This window comes from Nelumbo lutea, chromosome 2, assembly GCF_056320005.1.
Source record: "Nelumbo lutea isolate HS-2025 chromosome 2, American lotus-T2T, whole genome shotgun sequence".
In the NCBI taxonomy this organism is placed as follows: domain Eukaryota; kingdom Viridiplantae; phylum Streptophyta; class Magnoliopsida; order Proteales; family Nelumbonaceae; genus Nelumbo; species Nelumbo lutea.
This window is the reverse complement of record NC_142685.1, coordinates 11,548,120-11,554,426: the sequence shown is the minus strand read 5'-3', so window position 1 is coordinate 11,554,426 and position 6,307 is coordinate 11,548,120.

The following is a 6,307-nucleotide window of genomic DNA, read 5'->3' as shown; positions in this document are numbered from 1 at the left end:
TTATTTTTTTCACTGTAAAAAATAAAAAATTAAAAAAAATTAAACGATTAATGGAAAATTGAAGGAAAACAATGATAAATTCAATTATTAAAAATTATTTAATTATTCTAATAAAATTATATAATAACTTTAAAATATTTATTAAAAACATAAAAATTAATTATAATATATTTAATAATATTTATATTATTAATAATTTTATATTTTTACAAAATTTATCACGAAATTATGCACTAACAATAAATTTGTGGTTTCTGGATTATTCAATTTAAATATTATTTAAATAATAAAAACTTTACATTAAAAAATAAAATAGTATTTAAATATTTCAATAACTAAATATCTTAAATACTGAAATATTAAAAATAGCTAAATAATTATATAACAGAATATTTAATATTATGTAATAACTTTGAAACAAACCAATTAACTATTAGTAGAAAACTAGCCAACTTGGGGTGTATCATTTTGGGTCAATTTTTAGTTTGGTCGATCAGTTTAAAAGATTTAAACTTAAAAAATTAAATTAAAATTAAAAAATACAGTGACATTATTAAAAAATAAATTTATGATGTAAAATATTCTAGACTAAGAAATATGGGAATTTTTCATTTTCCTATATTAAAAAAATTATATATATATATTATGGTCAGGTCGTTGATTTTGATCGATATGCAAAAGGCCAAAGCAAAACTAATCCCACCTGTTCGGGTTGGGAAATTGTTGAACCAAAGCTGACTGGAAATACGAGTTGGTCAGGTTAATCAGTTTGATGAAAAACCTTGGTTAAAATTAATTATTGTTATTTTTGAATTATAAAATATTATTAAAAGTGGTATATAAAATATAAGAAAAAATCTATGATGTGGGAAAGATATGGTATCAGAAGAGTTTTGACCAATCAAAATCCACCCATGGATTTTGATAAATAACACATGATTGGCTAACACGTTTATGATATTAGTTGATTGGTCAAAAAAATTCAGATATCATATCTTTCCCATATTATAGTTGAACCCAAAATATAAATAATTATTAATTATTTAAAAAGTTAAAAATATAAGACAATTGTATATTCTTACGTGTTTTTATTGTTTAGCTTTCGCTTAACAAATCTCGCGCATCGCATGGGTCTCTGCTACTATATGATATACTTTGAGTCTTATGCCATTTTTCGTCTCTGATACACAACCATCTTATTATCTGTTTAAAACCTCAATATGAATATGATATATAATTTATGTTATATGTGGTATTTTAGAGGGCAAATCTATGATGTGGAAAGATATGATAATGAATGAGTTTTGACCAATCAAACCCCCCACCCCACCCCACCCTGGTGAAGGTGAGTTTGAATCCCATGTATCCACTCCAATCATCCAGAGACAAATTAAGATCTATTGCAAGCAAAAACTCCATGCACACAGTATCGAGTTGCACATTGGGAACCCCTACATGTATACGAAATTTCTGAGGAAATGTTCCCAATGTATGACAGGATTATATATTTGAGGAATTTTAAATGTTTGGAATTTGTATTATCAGCCAAGCTAAGCCCGAATCCATGTTCACCCTTATTTTGGAGTATATTGGCTCTAGTTGTTTGGACCTATCTTTGACATGAAATGTGGTAGGGATGTGAGAAAAGTTTGTGGGTAGGAGATTCGAGCTCTTTATTAGGTAATCTTGTGCATTGTCACAAAATGGAGTGCCGCAGAGGATGGTACTTTTATTTCGATGGGTAAATTGCAAACTGTCACCATGTAAAAATGGGTTATGACACTTAGCCTCCAAATTTTGTTCTATACAAAGACCCCTAAACTTCTGCATTTCAGCACTTCGTCCCCCAAATTCAAGATTTGATAGGTTCATGGAAAAAACTATCAAAATAATGAAAATGGGCATGCCGCATGCTAAAGCACAATATTTCTTTTCGATTGGGTTATTATACCTCCAATATCCTTGACAAAGACTAATTAGGGTTTATCATCCACGGTTTGAAAGCACAATTAAGTAGCCCGAGAGAAATATCGTGCTTTAGGCTTTAGCAGTCTATTTTCATCATTTCGATAGCTTTTTCTTTTAACGTATTGAATCTTGAATGCATAGTTTTATAATTTTACCTTTGCCATTAACCCTGTTGATGGAATAATGGAGAAAATTTTGAAATCCAAATGTTGAGGGGAGGGGAGTCTTTGTTCCAAAGGATGCATTTGGAAAGAGTACAAATATAAATATGTACAATATAAATATATATAAAATATAAGGTTTCGTGCTTTATATATTTGTATTTGTACTCCTTCCAAGGCTCAGTTTGAAAAGAGTACAAATATAAACATATACAAAATAATACAAAAGACAAGGTTTTGTGTTCTACATATTTGTATTTGTACTTATATATCTATATCTATCTATCTATCTATATATATATATATATATATATATATATATATATATATATATACATGCATATGCAAATGCACAAAATGTAGGAGGAAATAAATTATGTGCCACCAAAGAAAATGGAATGATCAGGTGGGCAGTTGGCACTGAAAAATGGATTTAGGAGCCCTTTTAACCCCACCCGATCCAATGGAATCCTAGTCTCCTCTACTCTTCTTGCACAATAGGATGGAATTCATTAGAATATAATAAATTGCCGAAACCTCTCCTGAAACTTTTCATTGTTACTGAAACCTTCCCTGCAAGTAGATCCCTCTATTAGAATTTTCTAAAAGAAGATATAAAAATATCCAAAATACCCATACCATTTATTATTGGGGCTGCTTTTACACACACACACACAAAAAAAAAATACAAACTTAATAAACATAAAAAAAAGATAATTTAAAGTTATAACTTTACCTTTGAGTGATTGATATGAAAGGCAAATTTAGAAAATAAATTAATTTCAGGAAAGAGATTGAAAGAATTTGAGCTCACAATTCATAGAAGAGAAGTTTTAGAAAATAAGCATTTTGGTCAAAAGTAACAACATAGGTATTTTGAACATTTCCATGTCTCTTTTTAAAGGATTCTTACATAAGGGATCTACTTGCAACTATGTCAAAAAAGTATAGGAAAGGTGATTGCAATTATCTAACTTAAGAAAGTTTTAGCAACAACTAAAAACTGTAAGAGAGGTATCAGAAATTTACCCTAGAATATATAATTACCCCTCTCATTCAGTTATATACTTTTATATTTGATGAGGGATATATTAGTAAATAAAATTCTCTTTTAACCCTAAGAGATATCAAATGACCTCATAAAATTCTCCTTCCTACGGTTCTCTGCTCTCTACAACCTCTCTTTCCCCTTTCCCTCTTCCTCTCTTTGTTCTAAAATCGTATAACACACACAAAGGCTCCAATATCAAATTGAATTCGAATCAGCATATTTTAAATATTCGATTGATGTCAAATCAACATTTAGTTTTCCCCACACTTAACTTTATGCTTTTAATCATAGAATGAGATAATGTCTTGTTACGATTTGGAGAGTAAAAGAAACTTATTTCGATCATGTTTCTCTTTTATGGTAATGACTTCAATTCTGTTTATCAACTTCTGTGTTCTAAAGTAAGCAAAAAATTAACATGGGATGTTAGTATATAAGGTTCCAAGTTATGTGTAAAGGCAATTGATGTTGTGTAATCTGAAAATTCCTTCGTGTTTGATGATTGGGACTCTGGTTTGGATGTTTCTTGGTCAGGGCTGAATTATATTAGGCCAAGTTAAAAGGTGGCCAAGCTGTTATGTATTGTAAGAAGTAGAGAATTAGAGTGCCCGAGTGTTTTTATATTGGGAGGGCACTCTGATGCTTAAGTCAAAGAGTGTTTAAGAGTTATTTGAGAGATTGAGAGAGTCTTAGAGTCTAAGAGTGTATAATTACGCGTACCTCTTCAGGTAGAAATGAACACCTATTATAGGCACTAGTAGTTGGGGCCCTCTTGTAACGGGCCTGAGCTTATCGCGAAACTATTTCCGCTTTGCTGGGCGTGTTAATGTGTCGGTTGCGAGATCTGCACAGGATTACGATCTGCTTGAGTAACTCTGAGGTGTGCAATGTGATAAATCATTCTAATGGTCGAGATATCAATACTTCGGGGATCTCAGCTTGATAGTATACTGCCAGAAATGGTTAACGGGCTCTTCCTCCCAAGTTGCCTTGAACTTCTACAGTTCGGCCGATTCTTAAAACAGGTTTACTAGTTCGGCCATGCCGAGATGAAGATCAGCCTGGACAAGGTATTCCAAGCTAATTTATTGAACTGATTTTACTTACTCAGCACCGAGATATCATCCGAATGCCACGTATCGCTATATAATCGGGAGGGTCAAATTACCCCTCATCAGCAATATCGAAAGAAAGCAATTCAATGCCCCCTGAGTTCAGATTCTAATGATTTTACATGGGCCGAACCCTACAATGTTTTGAATATGGTCCATAAGATCTCGTTGAGTGGGTCTTCAGAAATGACAGGAGCTGAGTGCATCCTAAGTTTGTTGGGGCTTGACGCGTATGTGAGTGATATTAATTGATATTGCCAGCGAATGGGTTTTATTTCTAGCAAATGATCAAAAAACACGTGGGGTGAAACTTAAGAATACCAATAGCCACTCTTCCTTTGGGATAAATAGAGAGTTGCCAGCCAATCGGTTTTAAGATTCGTAACCGACATTCGCCCTAACCTTTAAAAACTTGGAACAAGTGATTCTCTTGGGCCTTAAGGTTTTCAAAGCATCCAATTTAGGAGATAATCATTTTAGGGCTTTGTTGTTTTAAGAGGAGATTTGAGGGGAGAAGTGTGAAACACCATTGACTAGGGGTGCAAATAGATCATGATCCGATCCGATCTGAGATTCGATTTTATTTGATCGAATTCAGATCACCTCTATTCAGATCTTCCAATCGGATAATAGGATCGATCAGAAATCGGATCAAATTCTGATCATCTCTATTCAATTCGAGAATATCTGATTCGATATATGTTATATATTTATTTATATAAATATATATAAAATACATATATATGATATTTATTTATAAATAAATTATTTATATTGTATTTTTATAAATTTGTTATATTATTTATTCACTTTATAAAAAACATGTATATATATGTTGAAAATAATTAAAAAACACTTGTATTTTTTGTTTTTCTTTATTTAAATTGGTACATTACTACATTTTAATTTTCTTTCGATAATTTATTAATTTAAAAAAAAAACAAGTCGGATAAGATAAAATCTGAAGATCCGACTTACTAATAAGATTTGAATTCAAATTGAGGCCTATCAAATCTGATCGGATATACGGAATGGGTTGGATCCGACATGATAGTGTTGGGTCGAATTTTGGATATACCTTGATTTGCATCTGATTCGTTTGCATCCCTACCATTGACTATAAGAGACACCATGGATGTGGCTACCATCATCATTAGACACCATGAGATTTTAGTTTTGCACCTCTATTTCATCTTGTCAAGGAAGAAGATGATGAATAATGTTTTATTTCGAAAGGGTAACTTTGACATTTTCACAAATTTTAAGTCACATATGATGTCATGTGATATACATAACTGACAATTGATTAATGATAGATACTAAATTGGCATGTTTTAAAAATTTAAATACTTAATTGACACATTTTGAAATTCCGAGACCAAAGTGACACTAGACCCAAAGTAAAGAATACTAATATAGAATTTTCCCTGTTTTAAAATATTAACAAAAATAAACGGAGGGTTAATTTTGAGATTTTAAAATTGTGAGGGGGTTAAAAGTCAATTAAATAAAATCGAGACAACAATAACATGTGGTCCCAACTTCATTATAGTAAACACCAAAAGAGCAGAAATCAGGAGCCAATAAAAAATTGCTTCCACTTATCCAATGTAATATCTGAAAATTATCCAATCGATTTCAGGCTGGCTTTTGTGCCTTCTTAACACAAAAGGGCAATTGAGGCGCTTCAAAATGCAGCCAAAGTGGATGAAGTAGAAAACTAATTGTTTTTGTCTCTGAACAAAATTTTAAAGGAGGTTAAGCTTTCCTTAATATCTAAAGCCGAACTTTGATAGAATACCATATTCTTAAATATTTTATTATTTAATCTTTATAACCAATAAGGTTGTGTTTGGTTTGAAGGAAAAAATAGGGAAAGATAAAAAAATTTATACAAAATTTGTATAATTTTTTCTATCTTTTCCTTCAAACCAAACATAACCTAAAAGAAAAGGCAATAAGTTATTCAATTCAACTCTTATCAAATGGTTCTTAAATCCAGATATGGTGTGGTC